Source organism: Pipistrellus hanaki (genome assembly GCF_964339955.1).
Source record: "Pipistrellus hanaki genome assembly, chromosome: 7".
Lineage (NCBI taxonomy): Eukaryota > Metazoa > Chordata > Mammalia > Chiroptera > Vespertilionidae > Pipistrellus > Pipistrellus hanaki.
The window spans coordinates 82,097,987-82,123,633 of NC_140509.1; the positions used below are offsets into that span (position 1 = coordinate 82,097,987).

The 25,647-nt window shown below is 35.8% G+C and overlaps 1 long non-coding RNA gene across 1 annotated transcript; it reads right to left on the bottom strand.

Annotated features, from left to right (window-relative positions):
* Positions 1–18,397: 18,397 nt before the first annotated feature.
* Positions 18,398–24,112, bottom strand: LOC311625659. Its single transcript, XR_014795551.1, has 4 exons — positions 24,023–24,112; positions 21,647–21,755; positions 19,384–19,470; positions 18,398–18,487 (listed from the first exon to the last, which is right to left on the bottom strand). It is a non-coding gene; the product is annotated as an uncharacterized lncRNA (long non-coding RNA).
* Positions 24,113–25,647: the final 1,535 nt, after the last annotated feature.

The window sequence follows — 25,647 nt, forward strand, 5'->3', positions numbered from 1 at the left end:
GTAATTTTCACCATACGAAAAGGTTAAATTGCAATATGATTCCTGTTTTTGTTTGTTACTCTTTACCGGTGGATATTAGTCCTTTAGTTTTTAGAGAGAGGAAAAGACAGAGAGAGATAGGGAAAGATCAGACAGAGAGTAATATTGATGTGAGAGAAACACAACAATTGGTTGGCTCCTGCATAGGCCCAAGTAGACCAGGGCCAGGGCTCGGGAGGAGCCTGCAACCAAGGTACATGTCCTTGGTCTGAACCCTTAGGTCTGGAGACCAAAGCTCTACCCATGAAGCAAACTGGCTGGGGCTGTTTCCTTTCTAATCATGAGGATTTCTCTCAGTGACAGGTGCTTGAATTATAGTTCCTTTCCATTGCTGCCCACCTCTCACCAGGCACATAGTTGGCCCAGGTATATATTGAATGCCATACTCTTACATTCCTGGAAGTAACCTGGGGACCATCCACATATAATGGAGTTGTGACATACAGGTTTAATATCTATTCTAACAGTTTTTTTAAAAACTGACTTTATTATACATTTAGTTTTAGCATCAGCATAATATAAAACAGAGGTAATATCTATTTAATAATATGTATATATATATATGTATAAACCTATATATATCTATATCTATATATATCTATATGTATACACTAAAATTGTTTTGTATGTATGTTTTCTGGCTTTTAGATATTATTGAAATCTTATTTCTTTAATGCTTGGGCTTGGACAACTTAACTCAAAAAGAGTAAAAATTAATATCACAAAATCATTCGTATATCCTCATTGAAAACAATTTGCCATAAAAATAAGAATATATTAAACATATATAAAATATCAAAAACAAGCTGAAACCGGTTTGGCTCAGTGGTAGAGTGTCGGTCTGTGGACTGGAGGGTCCCGGGTTCGATTCCGGTCAAGGGCATGTACCTTGGTTGCTGGCAAATCCCTGGTAGGGGGTGTGCAAGAGGCAGCTGGTCGATGTTTCTCTCTCATCAACGTTTCTAGCTCTCTATCTCTCTCCCTTCCTTTCTGTAAAAAATCAATAAAATATATTTAAAAAAATAAAATAAAATAAATATCAAGAACAAGTGTACCCATTGAACCCTTCAGACAAAAATTTAAATACAATATAAAAAAAATAAATTTAATGACAAGGAAAAAACAAAACAAAAACCCACCTACTTGAATGCATTATTTAAAAAAAAAATTGAATCAAAAAGCATGCAGAAAAAGCATCTATTAACCAAAGAATTCAGAGACTTCATTTATATGTGAGAAACTGAGGCATCTCTGTATCAACCAGATAACTGAGATCCTTTTTTGGATCCACTACTTCTGGCCCTTAGAGTTGAACTAGAACTTGATTCTGGCTAAGCATTGGGTGTTATTGCCAGCAGCTGCTTTCACTCTACCTTGACCAGCAGTTCAAAGCCCATCATTTTATAGGCCTTGTACTCAGGGCTGAGCCATCACAAAACTGAAAGACATCTCAGCACCTCTCCCCGAGGGAGAATAGATTTATAGCGAGTGAGTTCATGATGTAAAAGATCAAGAGCAAATGTCCTGTTCTTTAGATGCAAATGGTACCAAGTTTAATGTGAAATATTTTATTTTTCAATTAGCAGCAAAGATATAAGTGAGTGATTAGTATTATTTCAATGTTTTTTCAAATAATAAAAATTATATGCCTAGTACATTCACAAATAATAAAAAACATGTTTTTATTCTTACAAATGTATAATTCACATTTTTAGATTTCTTTTTCATAGTATTCTAACTGCTTAACATTCAAATTTGCACACACTGACTATTTGCTCTACTATCTAAATAGTTAAAGAAGTTCTAGAAATACAGATCAATTTTGCTCAAATATTACACTTCCAAAAAGCCTCATAGAATTGGAATTAGCCTTGTATTTTTACAAGGCTAATTAAAGTGAACACAGCATTGAAATTTCGAGATTTTCACTAAAGATAATCTTAAGAATTCACAAACATTATCACCAATGTAAGCATAATAGTTATCCTATAAGAATAAAATAGAGAGGGAAGGCTGCGCCATCTTACCAGGAAAGGAGGATCTTCTCTGAGGCCTGGAAAACCCACAGCAGAGGAGACCTTGGGGCAGCTGTGATGCCCCAATCAGCGCAAACACGTGGATGCAAGCGGCCCCGTGCCGAGCTGCGCTGAAAGAAGGCTGCGCTGCAGAGAAAATCCTTCCCTGCGTGACCCAGTGCTGGGTTTGGCGTAATCTTCTCCAGAAGTGGGACTTTTTTATTAAAACACCAAGGGACACGGGACAGATTGTTAAGAATCGGGGCTGTCCCGCCAAGGGCAGAACATCTGGACACCTTGGGGCCTGATCCCCTTCACCCCCTTGCTTCGGAGTACAGTTGGGCATATCCTGGGAGACTCAGGGGGAAATTGCCTTCTTGGAAACGGGGGATCTGAGCGAAAAGAGATAGTCTGGGAGCCAGCTGGCACCCTTGCAGCCTAAAAAACATAGAGCCATAGAGAAAGAAGGCAAGAGCAGCCAAAAAGACTGGGAGGTCAACCAAGAAACACTGCCACCTAGGGACTGAATTACAAACTGCCTTTTTTGTGGGGTTTTTTTTGTGTGTGTTTTTGTTTTTTGGTTTTTTTTTGTTTTTTTTTACTTTTAATTAATCAAAAATAAAAGGACACAAATAACTAAGATATAGCCTACTTAAAATTAAGGACTACCTTACAAAACTGAGGTGCAGTGGAACGCTGGGAACTGCAATACTGTCTGGACCGAGAATCAGATGTGCCAAATATAATAACAGAAGAAGTAAATAACTACTACTGGACATTTTTATGCTAATTTTGCTATTCTTTATTTTATTTTCATTTTTTACATCTTTTATTTTATTTTAATTTTTTACATCTTTTACTTAAGAAATGATTTTTTTTCTTTTTTCCTTACTTGATTTTACCTTTTCAATTATTACATTTTTCAATCTCAATCATCATTATTACTACTGCTATTTTGCATTTTTTGTTTCTTTTCTAAACTCCTTCTATGAAGCCAGCATCACCCTAATACCAAAACCAGATAAAGACAACTCAATGAAAGAGAATTACAGGCCAATATCCCTCAGGAACCAAAATCCTCAACAAAATTCTAGCAAATTGGCTCCAGCAAAGCATCACAAAGATCATACACCACGACCAAGTAGGATTTATTCCAGGAATGCAAGGATGGTACAATATCCGCAAATCAATAAACATGATACATCACATAAACAAATTGAAAGATAAAAATCATATAGTCATATCAATTGATGCAGAAAAAGCATTTGATAAAATCCAACACCCTTTCCTGAAAAATACTCTCAACAAGGTGGGAGTACAAGGATCATAGCTCAACATAATAAAAGCTATATATGATAAACCCGCAGCCAACATCATACTCAATGGGCAAAAACTAAAACCATTCCCTCTAAGAACAGGAACAAGACAGGGATGCCCACTATCGTCACTCCTGTTTGACATAATACTGGAAGTACTAGCCATTGCAATTAGACAAGAAGAGGAAATAAAAGGCATCCAAATTGGAAAAGAAGAAGTAAAGTTATCCTTATTTGCAGATGACATGATATTGTACATAAAAAAAACAAAAGACTCCATTAAAAATCTAATTGACTTAATAAATGAATTTGGCAATGTAGCAGGATACAAAATTAATGCCAAGAAATCCATGGCATTTCTATACACCAACAGTGAAATTATAGAAACAGAGACTAAAAAAGCAATTCCATTTACCATTGCATCAAAAAATTTAAGATACCTAGGAATAAACTTAACTAAGGAAGTAAAGGACCTATATGCAGAAAACTACAGGACACTGAAAAAAGAGATAGAGGAAGATGTAAACAGATGGAAGAACATACCATGTTCATGGATTGGTAGAATCAACATCATCAAAATGTCCATACTTCCTAAAGCAATCTATAGGTTCAATGCACTCCCCATTATAATACCAACAGCATATTTCACTGACCTAGAAAGAACTCTCCAAAAGTTAATTTGGACCAATAAAAGACCCCAAATAGCCACAGCAATCCTGAGAAAGAAGAGTAAAGTAGGAGGCATCTCAATACTAGACTTCAAGCTGTATTACAAAGTCACTGTTCTCAAAACAGCCTGGTACTGGCACAAGAACAAACATGTAGATCAATGGAATCGAATTGAGAACCCAGATATCAACCCAAATCACTATGCTCAATTAATATTTACAAAGGAGGCATGAATATACAATGGAGTCAAGACAGACTCTTCAATAAATGGTGTTGGGAAAATTGGAGAAATACATGCAAAAGAATGAAACTACATCACCAAGTTACACCATACACAAAAATAAACTCAAAATCGATACAGGACTTAAACATAAGACGGGAAACCATAAAAATACTAGAAGCATCCACAGGCAGCAAAATCTCAGACATATGCCAAAAGAACTTCTTCACTGATACTGACCCTAGGGCAAAGGAAGCTAAAGAGAAAGTAAACAAATGGGACTACATCAAAATAAAAAGCTTTTGCAAAGCAAAAGAAACCATCAACAAAACAACAAGAAAGCCCACGGTGTGGGAGAACATATTTGCAAATGTTACCACTGATAAAGGTTTAATCTCCAACATCTACAAACAGCTTATACAACTAAGTAAAAGGAAGACGAATGATCCAATTAAAAAATGGGCAATGGACCTAAATAGAATATTTTCAAAAGAAGACAGAAGGAAGGCCAAAAGGCACATGAAAACATGCTCAAAGTCACTAATTATCCGAGAGATGCAAATCAAAACAACAATGCGGTACCATCTCACACCTGTCAGAATGGCCAACATCAACAAATCAACAAACAACAAGTGTTGCCGAGGTTGCAGAGAAAAAGGAACCCTTGTGCACTGCTGGTGGGAATGCAGACTGGTGCAACCACTGTGGAGAACAGTGTAGAGTTTCCTCAAAAAACTGAAAATGGAACTCCCATTTGACCCAGTAATCCCACTCCTAGGAATATATCCCAAGAAACTAGAAACACCAATCAGAAAGGATATATGCACCCCTATGTTCATAACAGCACAATCTACAATAGCTAGAATTTGGAAACAGCCTAGGTGCCCGTCAGCAGATGATTGGATCCAAAAACTATGGTACATCTACACAATGGAATACTATGCTGCCATAAAAAAGAAAGAATTCTCATCATTTGCAGCAACCTGGATGGAATTGGAGAACATCATGCTGAGTGAAATAAGCCAGTCAATGAAAGAGAAACACCACAGGACCTCACTCATTTATGGATAATAAAGAACATTATAAACTGATTAACCAAAAGATAGATATAGAGACAGTAAAGCAACAAGCAGACTGTCAAATTACAGCGGGGAGGGTAGGGAGATCTGGGGGAGATAATAGATCAACCGAAGGACTTGTATACATGCATATAAGTACAACCAATGGACAAAAAACTCTGGGGAGGGAGGGTATGTATGGGGGGGGGGAATGTTAAAATATGTACACAGATAATAATTTAATAATAATAAAAAAAGAAATGACCTGAATGGATACCTTTGTTAGTAATATAAATAAACACATTGTACAAATTAATTGATCAAAATAATAGATAATGCAATAGAGTGTTCTATACCAGGTCACTCAAATTATAACCTCTCATGTCATACCATCTTCAAAAATTTATTAATAGTTTGAGTTCAAACCAGTCATTTATATACTACAACTCTCACTTTATCCAAGTGTGAAATGAGAGTATTTATTTACAGTGGTATTCAGTACTGAAATATATATGTAGTAAGCTTGATTGAGTGACCATCATTCAATAAAACTGTTTTTATTATATTTGGTATTTTCATGAGTATAAGCCTAATAAAAACTTTAAAAACCAACAAAAAAGAATAAAATAAATCACAACTAGCAAAACAGAGTCTTTTTAATGAATTAATTTTATTAATTATGCTTTCTTGAGTTACTTCTATAGAAATCAAACTAAAATTACTTCATATAATGATTTTTCTTGGGGAATCTAAAAAAGAAAGAATTGAAACAGAAGCATTTAAATATTCTCATTGGCAGCATCTTAATATCATCTCCTTATCCACGCAATTGATGAACATCTCTTTCCTGTGTCCCTTGTCCACAGCCTGTGACAGGAGAGCATGTGGTGGGATATCAGGAGCGCATCTTCCAAAGGCCTGATGGGCAGAAAGGCCCTGGGATGGGAAGGGGCCCTGTGACCAATCACTAATTCCCCATTTGTAATTTTCACAAATGGCTGACCTACAAGATTTGTGAGAATGTGTCCAAAAGTACATATCAAAATAAGAATAGAAGATGTAACCCCTCAGCAATCTTACAATTTACAAAAGACACAATGATTAGCCCTCTTCTATGATTTAATGCCTGCTATGATGTTTAATGTCATTAGAGGCCTTCTTCTTATAAACAGTTTTATAAGAAGTTACATGGGATTATCTTCCTTTTTTGAGCAAAGGGACTAATTTCTCTCAACTACACATTTATGACCATGAATAGGCACATGCCACATCGCTGACCATGTGTGTCCCTTAGAAGTGAAGGATAATCAGTGGACACAAGTCACCAACTGTGCAGGTGTCTTTACAGACACCCTGTCCACTACTGAGGAATCTCATGAAAACCTAGACTGAAGTTGGACAACCAATTATACTCATTCTGAGTGTGGGTCTCCTTTTATATCCTTGACCCCTTCAGGATTGGAGTCTAGCCTACCTTCACATTTTAGAAATAATGTTTTATTGTAACACAGCTACTCCCGTTTCTTTTACATATTATTTGTGGCTGTTTTCGTATTACAATAGTATATTTGAGTATTTTAAACAGAAACCATTTAGACCACAAAATTAAAAACATTTCCTCTAGTGTTTTTCTGAAAAGTTTGCCAACTCTGATATAGTGATAACATAATATTTTACTAAGCCAAATGTTATAAACATATTTTATGAGCTAATATAAGCATTAATGTTCCAAAAAAGACATATAACATATATATAAATGCAATTGTAATAAGTTTATGCGTTAACAAAGGAAAATAACACACCTATTTGTGTTTTCTATACTCACAAAGTTTTTTTTTTTTTACAGTGAATTCTATTGTAATCATGGTACCTACATTCACTTTATATTTAAACAACCTGAATTTGATTTTTGTCTCATGCAGCTTGCTGTACTTCAAGGAATACAATTATACCCAGAGTGCCTTGGTATTTTCACTATAGAAATTCTTGATGAAATTTGGTGGCATTTCCCTGCATTTAAATTAAATAAGATGCTAGCAATTGATCAACAGATGACCCCTGAAATGATCTCAACAGGAAAGCCAGTTTTATTATTATGTGGTGTGGGTCAGTCTCCTCCATTTTATATCCGGACAGAGGGAAGGAGTATGTCTGAGTGAACTAGATGAAAAACTGTTTACTCATTGTGGTTATCCTCCTTATGCGATCAGAATCCCACATGAATACTTCACTCTGATTACTGGTCCACAGTGTCATTCTTACATGAGGTCTCAGTGCACCAAGTCTAGGATATTTATTTCCAAGCAAATCTTACCTACTGAAATAGCTGGATGATAGCAATAGGAATATCACGAGCATGAACAGATATACTCAACACTGAAAACTTGTCATCGGCTTTGTCCCAGAGTTTCTTTGAATCACCTTTCTGACTCCTAAGAACTTCTCTTTTTGCTGCAACCCAGGAAGAGAAAATTGTACAAGTTAAGGATATTATATGAAAGAGCGTCTAAATAATTATTTAACCTATGCTATTATCTGCTGTGTAAAGGTCTCTGGGGGCTAAATAATGATAAAAATACTATGTAGAAAGTATGAATTGTTTTTTAACCATAATGGAGCTTAATTTTTTCTTACAGAATTTTAATCTGGTGGATAGTGTCATTTTGACCAGATTTGTCCCTAGCACTCACCATCAACACAATAGTTATTGGAATGAAAAGGGAGAGCACCCACTTCCTATTAATTGTGCTCCAATGTCTATATACCTCAGTCAGATTCAAGATTTACTGAGTCTCAGAAGAAAAAATAACTCAGAGCTAATGTGGTGAAATAAGGGAGTTCAAATGCTCATACAGGGAGATCCTAGTGATAGTAAAGAGCTAGTGGACTGTGCTTTCCATGGTTAAAAACCAGCTCTTTTGATAAAGCTTGCTTCCAGAATCATAGTAGATGCCTCAACTGTGGTCTTCATAGCCCCTGGAGACACAATAGTAGTAATTGGGAAGGCTTAAGAAATACCCATGTCTATAGCCATATCCATAGAGGCAGTAATTTCCTGGCAATGGTTTTGGGTATGGTCCAAGAATGGTGTTTTAGAAATTCTCCTGTGTTGTCTAATGACAGCCAAGGTTGAGAATTCCTGCCTCAGAGTATAGATGTTGAGACAGACAGATAGGTAAAGCTCCACGTGTAGCTTGTATTTTGAATGTCATTTATAATTTCTGAATTGAGCAAGCTTGCTGTGCATTTATTAATTCCCCATAAGAAATCGCTTCAAGTATTACCCATCAGTGTGCTTATTTAGGAACTTGGCAAGAGCGGCCATGCATGCGCTATCTGCCTGGCGTTTGCTTGGTCCGAGGTTTCTGAGATGTCATCATAGGAAATGTGAGGGGAAGCAAACAAAGGGTTGTATGAACACGAGACATATGCCCAAAGTTCTAGATTCCTAGGTGTCAACTAAAAGGGAATTCCAACACCCCACTCATTTTCTATCACAAATACTCTAAATGAACATACTCCAGAGCCTAAAATTGGGAAACGAGGAATAATCCAACACATTGGGCATTTCTGGGATGTTAAAGAAACATTTGGTACTTTATAAATGCTTTATTAAAAATCTATCATCTATCTATCTATCTATCTATCTATCTATCTACCTACCTATGTATCATCCATCTATCATCTATCTATCTATCATCTATCTATCTCTCTCTATATATATATTTCTCTACCTGTATGTATATAAACAGGGAATAATTTGCAGTTGTGCTTTGTCATTGGGAGGAAATATTCTTTAAAAATAAAGTCTCCTTTAGAAGTTTTCCCTAGAAGGATGATATTTCTATATTCAGCTATTGGCCATTTGAAGAAAGAAACTTTCTATGCTTGGTTTTAGCAGTACAGTTAAAAACAAGTACTTTACCTTAAAATTCCTTTCACTTTTTATTATGTCTTCTTTATTATTTTATTATGTATATTTCTATTTGATTATATATTTACAAGTAACTGCCACCAAAAAAAGGTAAAGTGTGTAAGAGCCAGTGACTATTTCATTACCACAAAGTAATAAAATTTCCTAATGCATGGGCCTGGTGTGTCCAACTAAATTCAACATTATCAGGAATTATCAATTGGTAACAAAGAAAATGAACTAAATGTTGATAATTTCAAGTAACCATAATGCGCTGGATACACAGAATAAATTCCCATTACCTCCATCGTTTTTCAGTAAGGGACTCTGGGTAGTCTTTCGGAGAGTGATCATCCAAGAGGCTACTTATATCACTGGTGGAGACTTTATCCACATGTCTGACTTTCCTAAAACAAGGAAGACAGGTGAATTTCACAATAATATTTTGACTAAATGAGTATGAATGAACTTCATCAGATTATTATGAAGGGCACGCATGCAAACTCAAATCCAAAAGGAGACAGTCTAACAATTTAATAAATGGTATTTTCTTGTCACTTATATAACATTATACTCTATATTTGCAGACCGAAATTTGGCAAAATTAAAAAACTACCTTCTTTAGAGGTATATGTCAGTGTAAAATAACGCTTCTTGACAGAACCTATCAAACTAATTCTTTTCTGAGTCACATCGGTGAGTAAATTTATATTTAAATTTGTTTCTATTTCATCAATTTATTTTTGGTCCTTTGTTTTTCCAGTTAAAATCAAAATATATACAAAGAAGAAACTATTCTGATATTAACACAATTTTTATCGTTTCTTTTTCTGTTTCTTTGTAATCTTTTTTGGAATCAATATCACTTAACATAGTGGGGGCCTTAAGGGAATAGCAACCAAATGTTCTGCTCTAATGAGGTAGCTTCCATTTTGTCTGGAGTTTGAGAGCTACTCTACCTGTACCTCAATGCTGCTGTGAACAAATTGCTCTGTGAATGAACAGCGTTTCTCATTAGGCATCTTTTCTTTACACAGACATGACACTTCCTCTAAACTGGAATGGTAAAGGTGAAAGTTTTCCTAGACTTGGTGCAATTTCTGATGTTGACATTTTGTGCCACAGAATGCAAGTGAGTGGTTAGTTCACCCTGGCTTGTTCCATGTTACAGCCTCAGTATGCAAGTCATGGACAGAGGCCCAAGCTGCCATAAATGAGGCTGGATGAGGCCATGACATGTGGAAACATGCAGTGTTACACTGCAGAAATGGCTTCATGGAAACCCAAAAATAAAATGTTTATATTTCAAAGTACATTTTCTTAAATACTACTCCTTAAAATCAACCCGCCTGCCATTTTCAGATAATGCAATTTGCAACCAGTGAGGGTCTCCTTTTAATAAAGCTTGATCAAGGTAATTTTGCCTTTCAAACAGTAGTTTATCACTCATGTATAATAAAATTCCTTCTCACAATGTAACACATATTTTTACAATCATTTAAATAACCCCATCAAAATCTTGGGGAGTATCACCCACTTAAAAATTTGGTACTAGAATGGACAATGGCTTCTCTGGTTTATGAGAGTATAAGGAGTAACATTTTGATTATCCCAGAAATTGAGGCCATTTTATAAGCTGCTTACTAAGCATTAGGGCTGCTTAGTACAAATTGATCAGAACATTAAGTTATAACATTGGATATATCTTCCCCTGGCAAAGTTAAATTTCACCTGAAGAAAGACTTCATATGAAATAGAGATTAAAAAGAAAATTTAATATTCACTATGACAACTGTGAGCACATTTTCTATGTGGTAATTTGTAGTATAATTTGGCTGAAATATTCCACAACTACTTTTCTTTCTCTAAGTCCTGAAACTCCAAAGATTCATTGTGTTTTGATGTATTTCTTTATATAGATCAAGTCCAAAGAATCACCCCATTGGTGAATAATCATACACATTCAATGAATTTGGTGGAGCCTTCTGCTTTTTAATCTTATGTATGAATACAATGTCAAATAAGAGATGTTACAAAGGAATAATCCAGTTGACCTTATGTTAAAAATCTTGTTTAGCGTATCAATCTAATATTTCAAAAAATTCTATGTCATTTTAAAGTTTGGGTTGCCCAAAATAACATTAAGAACTTCTTCCTTTTAATTTAGTTTTTATTTTTAATTACAGTTAGACTTCTACACATACCATATGATTTCATTTACATGTGCAATCTAAAAGAAAAAATGAAAGAACAAACAAAGTAGAACTGATTCATAGAAACAGAGAACAGACTGATAGTGGGCATTGGGCAGGAAATTCTCATTTCAGTGAAGACAGAAGGTTCAACTGTCTCAATTGAAAGGGAACTTAGCGCTTCCACTTCCAAAACAGGCAAGCCCCATGTTTGTGAGAAGAGCACGCTGAGAAGGATCAGAGGCAGGAGAAGCTGGGAATTCTTTTTGGTTGCCATCTCTGTACCTCAAAAGGGAGAGAGTCACATCAGATTTCCAACCAAAGACCTCACCAGCCAGGCTCTCCTTCCCCTTCCCCTTCCCCTTCCTTTTCCCATTCCCCTTCCCCTTTCCTTTACCTTTTCCTTTCCCCTTACCCTTCCCCTTCCCCTTTCCCTTCCCCTTCCTCTTCCCCTTCCCCTTTCCGTTACCTTTTCCTTTCCCCTTTCCCATTCCCCTTCCCATTCCCCTTTCCCTTCCCATTCCCCTTTCCCTTCCCCTTCCCCTTCCCCTTCCCCTCCCCTTCCCCTTCCCCTCCCCTTCCCTTCCCCTTCCCCTTCCCCTTCTCCTTCCCCTTCCCCTTCCCCTCCCCCTTCCTCTCCCCTTCCCCTTCTCCTTCCCCTCCCCTTCCCCCTCCCCTTCCCCTTCTCCTTCCGCTTTCCCTTCCCCTTCCTCTTCCTCTCCCCTTCCCCCTCCCCTTCCCCTTCTCCTTCCCCTTTCCCTTCCCCTTCCCCTTCCCCTCCCCTTCCCCTTCCCCTTCCCCTTCCCTTACCCTTTCCCTTTCTCCTTCCCCTTCTCCTTCCCATTCTCCTTCCCCTTCCCCTTCCCTTACCCTTTCCCCTTCTTCTTCCCCTTCCCCTTCTCCTTCTCCTTCCCTTTCTCCTTCTCCTTCCCCTTCTCCTTCCCCTTCCCCCTCCCCTTCCCTTTCCCCTTCCCCTTCCCCTCCCCTTCCCCTCCCCTTCCCCTTCCCCTTCCGCTTCCGCTTCCGCTTCCCTTCCCCTTCCCCTTCCCCTTCCCTTCCCCTTTCCCTCCTCCTTCCCCTTCCCCTCCCCTTCTCCCTCCCCTTCCCCTTCCGCTTCCGCTTCCCTTCCCCTTCCCCTTCCCCTTCTCCTTCCTCTTCCCCTTTCTCTTCCCCTTCCCCTCCCCTTCTCCTTCCCCTTCCCCTTCCGCTTCCGCTTCCCTTCCCCTTCTCCTTCTTCTTCCCCTTCTCCTTCCCCTTCCTCTTCTCCTTCCTCTTCCCCTTCCCTTCCCCTTCTCTTTCCCCTTCCCCGTCCCCTTCCCCTTCCCCTTCTTCTTTTTCTCCCCCTCCCCCTCCTCCTCCTCCTCTTCCTCCTCCTCCTTCTTCTTTAATGGAGTGACATTTGTTCATCAGATGATATATGTATCAGGTGTACAATTCTACATCACATTGTCTGTATATTGCATTGTTTGCTAGGCACTCAAAGACTAGTCTCCTTCCATCACATATTTAACCCCTTTTACCCTCTTCATCCCTTCAACTCCATTTGCCCTCTGGTAAACACCATCCTATTGTCTGCCTTTATGAGTTATTTTGTTTGTTTGTTTTCTTTGTTCATTTGTTGCTTTCTGTTTTATATGACACACAGGCTATCCCAAAGAATGTATACACTCAGTTTGGATAATTATAAAGCCAGTGCTTATTCAAAAATCATTTCATTTTCAAAATTGAGCTATCAGTTGTTAACTTGTGTACACATTTTTGGGGACAGCTGTATGAGTGAGATCAGATGGTTCTAGACTTCTGACATTTCATTTAACCTTTTACTGTGAGGTTCTCTTCATGTTGTCCCAAATGGCAATATTTCATCATTTATATGGCTGAGGAGAATTCCATTGTACTTATGTTCCACCATTTCTTTATCCCATCACCTGTCAATGGACATAGGGTTTTTTCCGTGTCTTCACCACAGTGAATAATAGTGTGATAAACAAAGAGGTAAACACATCTTTACAAATAAATGCTTTCATAATTTTCAGAATGATACATAGTAATTCTGAGTGAGAAGCAGACATTTCTGAAGGTCCATGAAGAGTTTGGAAAATAATTTTCATCTTATAAGAAAAGTCAAACTGCTCTATGATTTCTTTCTAATCAAGAGGATTTCTCTCTGATGCTTGAATTAGAATCCCCTTCAACTGATGCTCACCCCTCCCCAGGCACATAGTCAGCCCAAGTATATACTGAATGCCATACTCTTACATTCCTGGAATTAACCCTGGGGATCAGCTTCTTATAACTGAGTTGTGATATATAGGTTTAGTTTCTTGTCTAATAGTTTAAAAAAAAAACAAACATATCCTTTATTCTCCATTTAGCTTTAGCATCTGACTTATATAAAATTGGGATATAATCTATTAATAATGTATGTATATATGTTTGTGTATTTGTATTTATATACTTATCTATATTCACATTTAAATGTATATACCAAAATTGTTCTGTTTGTATACATTTTTAGCTTTTAATTATAGATATTACTCAAACCTTATTTCTTTAATATCTGGATTTGAACGACTTAACTATATTAAGTGTAAAAATTTAGTATAACTATATCATTAAATTGCATAACATCATTTAAATAATTTTGCCAGAAACAGAAAAATATATTAAAAACAAAACTTGTGATTTTTACCTTTAATCCATATGTACATTGTATTTCTAAGTATTTTTCGATAGAAACCTGGTAGTACATGATATATTTCTCTATCTGTCTATAAAAATTGAGGTATTTTAACTTAAAATAAAGAGGAAATTTTATAGAGAATTCATCACTATAAATACAAATTCAAAATCTAAAAAAAAAAAATGTACCCACAGAACCCTTCAGTCCAAATATTTTTACAAGCTAAAAACAAAGAATGCTTTTGAGTGCATAATTTTAAAAAAACACCACTTATTCAAAAAGGAAGCAAGGAAATCACCTTTGAATCAAAGAATTCAGGAACTTTGTTCACATGTGACAAGCTGAGTCATTTTGATACTTACCTGGTACTTGAGAGTCTTCTCTTTGACTCCACCAGTTCTGGCCTTTGGAGTTGAACTAGAACTTGGCTGTGGCTAAGGGTTGGATATTATTGCCAGGAGCTGCTTTCCTCTACCTTGACCAGCAGTTCAAAGCCCACCATTTTATAGGCCCGTACTCAGGGCTGAGCCATCACAGAACTCTGAAAGAGGTCAGAGCAGCTCTCCCCCAGGGTGAGTAGGTCTGGGAGTTATTACTTAATTGTAATTATATCTGATTTATTAAAATTTATAGTGAGTGAGTTTAGGATGTGAACGATCAAGAGGAAATATCAGTCCTTTAGATAAAAACATGATCTAAAGTTTAATGTGAAATAGTTTAATCTTTATTTAGCAGCAAAGATATAAGTGAATGACTAATGTTATCGTCAGAACCACTGAGTTTATTTCAGACAATAAAAATTTATGTTAAGATATTGACTCAAAAAGCAATATACATGTTTTTAGGCTTATAAATGTATAATTCTCTTTTGTTAGAGCATCCAAATGCCTAAAGCCTACTTTATTTTATGCTATTCATGTAATAGATCCTGATTTGTGTAATCTATTTTGAGTTCTACATGTTATTTTTATTTTATTTGTTTATTTTTTAGATAGAATGAAAAAGAGAGGGAGAGAAAGGGAGAGATGAGAGAGAGAGAGATAGAGAGAGAGAGAGAGAGAGAGAGAGAGAGATATGAGAGAGAGAGAGACAGAGAGATGAGAGAGAGAGAGAGAGAGAGAGAGAGAGAGATTTTTTGTTTGTTTGTTTGTTTGTTTGTTTTTAACTCCAACTGGGAATTGAACTTGCAATTTAATTACCTGTATTTTCTTGGAATTAAATCCAAGACCCTTCAGTGTGTGGGCCATTGCTTTAACCACTGAGAAAATCCTGTTAAGGCTCTCTGACACACATTTAGAGTTATTTATCATTGTATTCTAACTGCTTAACATTCAAATATGCACACACTAATTATCTAATGTCTGAATAGTTAAGGAAGTTCTATAAATAAACAAGTCAATTTTGTTCAATTACTACACTTCCAAAAGCCTCATAGAATTATAATTAGCCTAGTATTTTTATCATTAAATATTCTTCAGAAAGAAAATGTACACACGATATGAAATTTCAAGATTTTCACTAAAGACAAACTTAAGAATTCATAAATATTACCTGCAATGTAAGTATAATGGACACCATACAAGAATAAAGTAAATCAAACCATACACAACATAGTATTTTATTTTTTAATTTATTTGAAGATACTTTCTGAAGTTTTTTAGTAATCAAATTAGAATTACTTCATCTAATGATTTTCATTGGGGAATCTGAAAAAGAAAGAATTGGTATGTAAGCATATAAATATTTTTATTAGCAGCATCCTAATTTCATTCCCTTATCCATTCATTCGACGAACATCTCTTTCCCTGTGCCCCTTTTCTCACAGGTGTGATAAGAGACATGTGGTAAGATATCAGGCGCGCATCTCCTAAGGCCTGATGACAGAAAGACCCTGGGATTGGAAGGAGCCCTGTACCAGTCACTAATTCCCCATTTGTAATTTTCACAAATGGTTGACTCACAAGATTCCTTGTGAAAAAGAATTTGTCCAAAACTACATATTAAAAAAAAAAAAAAAAGATTGGAAGATGTAATCTCATAGATAATCTTACAATTCACAAAGACGGTGATTAGCTCTCTTATTTGTTTTAGTGTCTGCTGTGTTGTATAATGTCATGGAGAGGTCTTCCAGAAACATTTTTTTCAGGAAGCTGCATAGGATTACCTTTCTTTTTTGAGCAAAGGGACTCATTTCTCTGAACTATTCATCAATGCCCCTGAATGAGCATATGCCACACCCCCTCACCAGGCATGTCCCTTAGAAGGGAATGGTAGTTAGTGGACACAGTCTCCAGTTGTGCAGGTGTCTTCACAGTCACCCTGCCCACTGCTGAGGACTCTCATGAAAACCAAGACTGCATTATACTCATTCTGAGCTTGGGTCTCCTTTAATCTCCTCGACCCCTTTTGGGTTGGAGTCTAGCCTACCTTCATGTTTTAGAAATACAGTTTTATTGTAACCCAGATACTCCCATTGCTCTTACATATTATTTTTGGCTGAATTCATATCATAAGTGTATTTGAGTGTCTTAAACAGAAACCATATAGACCACAAAACCAAAAATATTTCCTCTGCTGCCTTTAGAGAAAAATTTGCCAAGACTGACATAGTGATAACATAAAATTTTACTAAGCCAAATGTTACAAGCATATTTTATAAATTAATATAAACATTAATGTTCTGGAAAAAAAATATAACTCACCTATACTAAGCAATTGTGATAAGTTTATGAGTTAACAAAGGGAAAGAAGAGCTATTTGTGTTTTCTCTAATCAAACAGTCTTTTATAGTAAGTCCTATTGCAATCATAGTACCTATACTCACTTTGTAATTAAAAGAACCTGAATTTGACTTTTGCTGCATGAAGCTTGCTATATTTTGCAATTATACCCACAGTGCCTTGGTATTTTCACAATAGCAATCCTTGCTGAAATTTGGTGGCATTTCCCTGCACTTAAATATATGCTAGCAATTGATCATCAGACGAACACTTAAATCAATATGAGTAGCCTGACTTGATATCAATAGGAAAGCCAGTTCTCTCTCTATGTGGTGAGGGTCTGTCTCCTCCATTTTATATCTGAACTGAGGGAAGGAATATGTTTGAGTAAAGTAGGAGATGAAAAAAATGTTTACTCATTGTGAAGCTTCTCCTTTATGCGATCAGAACCCTTCCTGAATACTTTGATGCCATTGACTGCTTCCCAGTTCACTACATGGAGGAGTGTCATTCTTACAGGAGTTCTCTCTGTGAATAAGTCGAGGATATTCCTTTCCAAGTGATTATTACCTACTGAAATAGCTGGATGATAGCTGTAAGAATATGATAAGCATGCACAGATATACTCACCACTGAAAACTTGTCATCGGCTTTGTTCCAGAGTTTCTTTGAATCATATTTCTGACTCATAAACACTTCTCTTTTTACTGTAAATTAGGAAGAGAAAATTGTACATGTTAGGGCTCTTAGATGAGAGAGTATCTAAATAAATGTGTAACCTATACTATTATCTGTAAATTTCTCTGGGGGATAAATAATTATCTATAATGCTACATTTTAACCATGAATTCTTTTTTAACTTTAAAGGAGCTTAATTTAGCCGCACAGAATAATAATCTAGTGGACAAAGTGTCATTTTGACTGTTCTCACCCAACCAGAATTGTCCCTAGCACTCACCATCTACACAATAGTTATTGGAATAAAAAGGGAGAGCACCTACTTCCTATGTATTGTGCTCCAATGTCTACACACCCTAGACAAACACGGGCTTTACTGAGTCTCAGAACACAAAATAACTCAGAGCTTAATTTAGTCAAATAAAGGAGTTCAAATGCTCATACAAGGAAATCCTAGTGATAGTAAAGTGCTAGTGAACTGTGCTTTCTGTGCTTAAAAAACACCTTTTTTGCTAAAACTTGCTCCCAGATTCAGAGCAGATGTGTCAACTGTGTTCTTTATTACTCCACGAGACACAATAGTAGTAACTGGGTAACACTAAAGAAATACCCATGTCAAGGGCCATATCCATAGGGGCACTAATTTCCTGGCAATGGTGTTGGGTAGGACCCAAGCATGGTATTTTAAAAATTCTGCTGTGTTGTCTAATGACAGCCAAGGTTGAGAATTCCTGCTTCAGAGTATAGATAGTGAGACAGAGAGGTAGGTAAGGCTCCATGTGTAGCTTGTATTTTGAATGTCATTTATAATTTCTGAATTGACCACGCTTGCTGTGTGTTTATTGATCCCCCTCAAGGAATCACTTGAAGTATTACCTTGCAGGGGCATCCTTTATCAACTTGACAACAGAGGACAGGCATGACATACATGAGTCAACATGATTATCACGTTTGCTTTGCCTCAGGTATTTTGAGAAGTCATCGCTAAGAAATGTGAGGTGAAGCAAAGAAAGGTTGTATGAACACATGAGATATATGCACAAAGTTCTAGATTCCTAGGTGTCAGCTAAAAGGGAATTCCAACACCCCACTCATTTTCTATCACAAATACTCTAAATTAACATACCCCAGAGCTTAAAATTGGGAAACGAAGAATAATCCAACACATTGTGCATTTCTGGGATTTAAAAAAAATATTCAGTAGTAACTGAGGTAAGCATGCACAGATATACTCACCACTGAGGTAATGCTTTATTAAATATCTATCTATCTATCTATCTATCTATCTATCTATCTATCTATCATTATCTATCTATCTATCATCTATCTATCTATTTATCTATCAATCATCTACCTATCATCTATCTATCTATCTATCTATCTATCTATCTATCATCTATCAAGTATATAAATGCGGAACAATCTGCAAGTGTGTTCTGTCACTGGGAGAAAATATTCTATAAAAAGAAATGCTCCTTGAGAAGTGTTTGTCCTGAAGGGTGCTATCTCTCTACGCAGCTATTGGCCATTTGAAGAAAGAACCTTCCTATGCTTGGTTTCAGCAGGACAGTTATAAACAAGTACTATGCTTTACCTTAAATTTTGTTTATATTATGTCTTCTTTATTTATTTTTTTACTGTGTCTACTTCAATTTGATTATAGATTTACAAGTAACTGCCACCAAGAAAATGTAAGTGTGTCAGAGCCAGGGACTATTTTATGACCACAAAGTCTTATTTCCTAATGCATGGGCCTGCTGTGCCCAACTAAATTCAGCATTATCAAGAATTATCTATTTGCAGCAAAGAAAATGAACCATGAATAGTGATAATTTCAACTAACCATAATGTGCTGGATACACAGAATAAATTCCCATTACCTCGCTCGTTTTTCAATAAGGGACTCCGGGTAGTCTTTGAGAGAGTGACCATCCACGAAACTACTGTCATCCACCTGTCTGACATTCCTAAAACAAGGAAGCCAGGATAGCCATTATTTTAAAAACGAATTTTATAATGTTATTTCGACTGAGTATGAACAAAATTCATCATAATATTATGAAAGCCATCCCAAATGGCATTAATGCAAAAGGAGATGATTCTCTAACAATCTAATAAATGATATTTTTTGTCATCTGTGTAACATTTTAGTCTAAATTTGGAAAAATTAACAAAGTATCTTTTTTAGAAGTATAAGTCAGTGTTAAGTAATGCTCCCTGACAGAACTTAAAAAAAACTATTTCTTCTCTGAGTCACATTGGTGGTTAAAAATATATTTAAATTCATTTCTATTTCATTCATTTAATTTTTGTCCTTTACTTTCCCCCCACTTAGAATCAAAATATACACAGAGAAAAAACTATCCTGATTTTAACACAAACTTTATTTTACCTTCTGCTGTCTTTTTTGGAATCAAAGCTTCTTAACATAGAGAAGACCGTAAGGGTCTAGCATCAAATTTTATTTTCTAATGAGGAACTTCAATTCTTTGTCTACAGTAGAGTTACTGTGTCTATACCTCAGTTCTGCTCTTGACAAATTGCTCTGTGAATGAACAGCTTTCCTCATTAGACATCCTTTCTTTACACAGACATGAGACTTTCTTTAACCTAGAATCCTAAAGTTTTATTTAAATTGGTGCAATTTCGGATGTTGACATTTTGTGCCACTGATTGCAGCTGAGGGATTAGTTCATCCTGGCTTTGTTCTATGTTGCAGCCTCTGCATGCGAAAGTGTACATGTGCACAAACTGCCATAAATGAGGCTGGATGGAGCCATGACACGTGGAAACATGCCGTGTTAAACTGTAGAAATAGCCTCATGGAAACACAAAAAGAGTACATTTGTATTTCTAAAATACTACTTTTTAAAAATGAACTTAACTGCCATTTTCAGCGAGTGCAATTTGCAACCAGTCAGAGTCTCTTTTTAATAAAGCCTGGTCAGGGTAATTTTGCTTTCAAATGGCATGTTTGTCACCCACGTATAATAAAATGATTTCACAGAATATAAAACGTCTGTTTTTTACAATCATTTGAAATAACACCCTTGAAATCTTGGGTAGTATCATCCATTTAAAAAATATGGTTAGCATAATTGACAATGGCTTGTATGGTTTATGAGAGTATAAGGAGAAAAAAATTGGATCCTATAAAGTTATGCCATTTATAAGCTGCTTACCAAGAATAAGGGCTACATAGTTCAATTTGATCAGAATATTAAGTCATATCTACCTCATTGCTTATATCTTCCCTGGCAAAGTTAAATTTCACTGGGAGAAAGACTTTATAAAAAATGGAAACTTAAAAAAATTATAATATTCACTATGACAACTGGGAGCACATTTTATATGTGCTAATTTGTAGTATAATTTGGCTGAATAATTTCACAACTACTTTTCTTTCTCTAAGTCCTAGAAGTCCACTTCAAAGTTTCACCTTGGTGTGATATATTTCTCTATATTGATCAGACCCAAAGAATTGCCCCATTTCTGAATAATACAATAATACACTATTATTCAATGAATTTCACTAAAGGATGTTAAGAAAGAATAGCCAAGTTGACCTTATGTGAAAAATCTTATTTCGTGTATCAACCTAGGAGTTCAAAAAATCCTATGTCATTTTAAAATTTGGGTTGTCCAAAATAATATTAAGGAAATTCTTTCTTTTAATTTAATTTTTATTTATTTATTTTTTAACTTTTTATTTATTTATTTTTTAAATATATATTTTATTAATTTTGTACAGAGAGGAAGGGAGAGAGATAGTTAGAAACATCAATGAGAGAGAATCATCGATCAGCTGCCTCTTGCACACCCCCTACTGGGGATATGCCCGCAACCAAGGTACATGCCCTTGACTGGAATCGAACCCGGGTCCCTTCAGTCCCCAAGCCTACGCTCTATCCATTGAGCCAAACCGGTTTCGGCTCTTTTAATTTAATTTATAAATTACAGTCAGACTGCCACACATACCATATGATTTCATTTACATGTGGAATCTAAAAAACAAATAAATGAAGAAGCAAAATAGAACTGATTCATAGACACAGAGAATAGAGTGACAGTGGCCATAGAGGAGGAAATTCTCATTTAGCTTAAGTCAGAAGGTTCAACTGTCTCAATTGAAAGGGAACTTACCTCAGCGCTTCTTCTGAAGCAGGCCTGGCCCATGTCTGTGAGAATAGCACACCGAGAAGGATCAGAGGCAGGAGGAGCTGGGTATTCCTTCTGGTTTCCATCTCTGTGCCTCCAAAGGGAGAGAGTCAGATCAGATTTCCAACCATAGACCTCACCAGCCAGGCCATTCTTTTATTTTATTTTATTTTGGTTTTTTTTTTAATGGGGTGACATCAGTTAATAAGATCATATACTTTTAAGGTATACAATTCTACATTATATTATCTGTATATTGCATTGTTTGCTAGGCACTCAAAGACTAGTCTCCTTCCATCATCATATTTTTAACCCCCTCTACCCTTTTTATCTTCCCTCCAATTCCATTTGCCCTCTGGTAAACACCATCCTATTGTCTGCCTCTTTGAGTTTTTTATTTCTTTGTACACTTGTTGCTTTCTGTTTTATATGCCACATAGGCTATCCCAAAGAATGTATACACACAGTTTAGATAATTATAAAGGCATTGTTTATCAAAAATCATTTCATTTTCAAAATTGAGCTATCAAGTTGTTAAATTGTGTATACTTTTTTGTGGACACCCTGTATGAGTGAGATCAAATGGCTTTAGACTTCTGTCTGACATTTCACTTAGCCTTTTGCTGTCAGGATCTATCCTTGTTGCCCAATATGGCAATATTTCATTATTAATATGGCTGAGTAGTATTCCATTATGCATCTATACCTCTACTTCTTTATTCCATCATCTGTCAATGGACATATGGGTTGTTTCTATGTCTTAACCATAGTGAATAATAGTGCGTTAATCAAAGGGATAAACATATCTTTACAAATAATTGTTTTCAGAATGATACCAGTAATTCTGAGTATGTAGTGGACATTTCTGAAGGTCTTTGCATAGTTTGAAAAATAATTTTCATCTTATTAGAAAAGTTCAACTGCTCTATGATTCCTTTCTAATCAAGAGGATTTCTCTCTGGCAGGTGCACCTTGAATTAGAATCTCCTTCAACTGCTGCCCACCTCAAACCAGGCACATAGTCAGCCCAAGTATATACTGAATGCCATACTCTTACAGTCCTGGAATTAACCCTGGGGATCAGCTTCTTATAAAGGAGATGTGACATACAGATTTAGTGTCTTGTCTAACAGTATTAAAAAAACCCTATCAATTATTCTACATTTAGTTTTAGCATTTGACTTACATAAAATTGGGGTATCAAATATTTAATAATCTGTGTATGTATACATGTGTGTGTATGTATATGTATATAAATGTACTTATATATATGCATATTTAAATGTATATAAAATTGTCTGTATGTACATTTTTTCAGCTTTTAATTGAAGATATTATTCAAATCTTATATTTTTAATGCCTGGAGTTGAACAACTTAACTAAATTAAGTATAAAAATTAGTGTATCAATGTCATTAAATTACATACCATCATTGAAATAATTTTGCCAGAAACAGAAAAAATATATTAAAAACAAAGCTTGTGATTTTTACCTTTAAACCACATATACATTATATTTTTAAGTAATATTTAGATAGAAACTTGGGAGTACATGGTATGCTTCTCTATCTCACTGAACAAATTGAGGCATTTTAATTTAAAGAGGAAATTATATATTTGCTAGGTTCATAAACCCGATATAAGACATAGATAATTTGCCGGGATGGGTTTTGCTCAGTGGATAGAGTGTCGGCCTGCGGACTGAAAGGTCCCAGGTTCGATTCCGGGCAAGGGCATGTACCTTGGTTGCGGGCACATCCCCAGTAGGGGGTGTGCAAGAGGCAGCTGATCGATGATTCTCTCTCATAGATGTTTCTAACTCTCTATCCCTCTCTCATCCTCTCTGTGAAAAATCAATAAAATATATATTTTTTTTAAAAAGACAGATAATTTATCACTGTAAATACAAGTTCAAAACCTCAAAAACAAAACAATGTACCCACAGAACCCTTCAGTCAAAATATTTTTACAAGATAAAAACAAAAAAAGAATGCTCTTGAGTGCATAATTTAAAAAAAACACCACTAATCAGCCGAAACCGGTTTGGCTCAGTGTATAGAGCCATGGCCTGTAGACTGAGAAGTCCCAGATTTGATTCCGGTCAAGGGCATGTACATTGGTTGCAGGCACATCCCCGGTGGGGTGTGCAGGAGGCAGCTGGTCAATGTTTCTCTCTCATTGATGTTTCTAGCTCTCTATCCCTTTCCCTTCCTCTCTGTGGAAAATCAATAAAATATATTTAAAAAATAAAAATAAAATAAAAAACACCACTAATCAAAGAGGAACCAGGGAAATCACCTTTGAATCAAAGAATTCAGAAACTTTGTTCACATGTGAGAAGCTGAGGCATTTTGATACTTACCTGGTACTTGAGAGTCTTCTCTTTGGCTTCACCAGTTCTGGCCTTTGGAGTTGAACTAGAACTTGGTTCTGGGTAACGGTTGGGTATTACTGCCAGGAGCTGCTTTCAGTCTACTTTGACCAGCAGCTCAAAGCCATCATTTTATAGGCCTGCACTCAGGGAGTTCTTACTTAATTGCCATTATATCTGATTTATGAAAATCTATAGTGAGTGACTCATGATGCTAAAGATCAAGAGGAAATGTCCTGTTCTTTAGATAAAAAGAGTACTGAGCTTAATGTGAAATATTGTTATCTTAGGAGCAAAGATATAAGTGAATGATTAATGTTGTAGCCAGAACCATTGAGTTTACTTCAGAAAATAAAAAATAAAAATTTATGTGCAGGAATACATTAGAAATGCAACAAATATGTTTGTTATGCAATAAATGTATAATTCTCTTTTATTACAAAGGATTAATTCTCCTAAAGCAATTTTATTTTTATGCTATCTTTGTAGACATTGATTTATGTAAATTTTTGAGATGTACTCATGTATATTTTTTCTTATTAATTAATTTGTTTATATAGAGCGAGGAAAGAAGAGGGAGAGACAGAGAGAGAAGTATTGATGTGAGAGAGACATAAGGATTAGCTGTCTCCCGCACATGCTCAGATCTACCATGAATAGATCCCTCAAGGGAGGTATGTGCCCATGACCATCATGGAATCTACAACCCTGTAGTCCTCGGGCCTATGCTCTAACCACTGAGAGAAACAGGCTGGCGTGTTGCCGTCTATACTAATTTTGAAATCCTAGAGAAATCATTCTCCGTCATTTTATTGCAATTACTTTATGTTGAAATTAATTCCAATGTAAACGTTTCAGAAAAGCTCCAGGCTAGGGCAGCATGCACAGTGTGGAAGAATGTGGTAGTAACACTGCGGTGTGACACTTCTATAGAATGTCATCCTTCCCAATGCCCTCTCTCACCCAATCTCAAATGATTAAGATAAGCAAAATAAATAAATAAATAATTATAATAATAATAATGAAAAGAAAAAGAAAGAAAAATACACAAAAGTGAATATTATTTCACCTAAGGGAAAACAGCATTCACAAAGAGTAAATACAATGGCTTTTTTTTTCCCCAGTGGTAACTATAATATTTCCAATTTTAATAATAAAACACAAAAGTAAAGAGAAATAATTTTATTTTAAGATATCTGGATAAAACAAAACTAAATATTGGAATCATGTTTTCCTTAAACTCAACTCAACTAAATGAAAGTAAAGGGAATGAATGAAATCTAAGATTACGCTATAAAGAAAGCTGAATTTTAAAAAGGAATTATAGCACCATCTGCAGGTTCAGTCTTTACTCACAGATTACTTTTCATAAAATTGTTTCTTCATTCTTTCCTGCAAATGGATGCAAATAGAGACCCTCTAACCAAATACATAGGATGCTTCAAGAAAAAGAAGCACAAAAATAGATAGTTGCATTTATCCTGAATACTTTAGCATTTAACTCAAGAAATACAAAAGTGAATTTTCTTTTTACTTTTTTATGTTTTTGAAATACTGTGTTTCTGTTAGTTTGTACATTTAAGCGATCATATAACTGCTTGAATGTGGCATGGCCT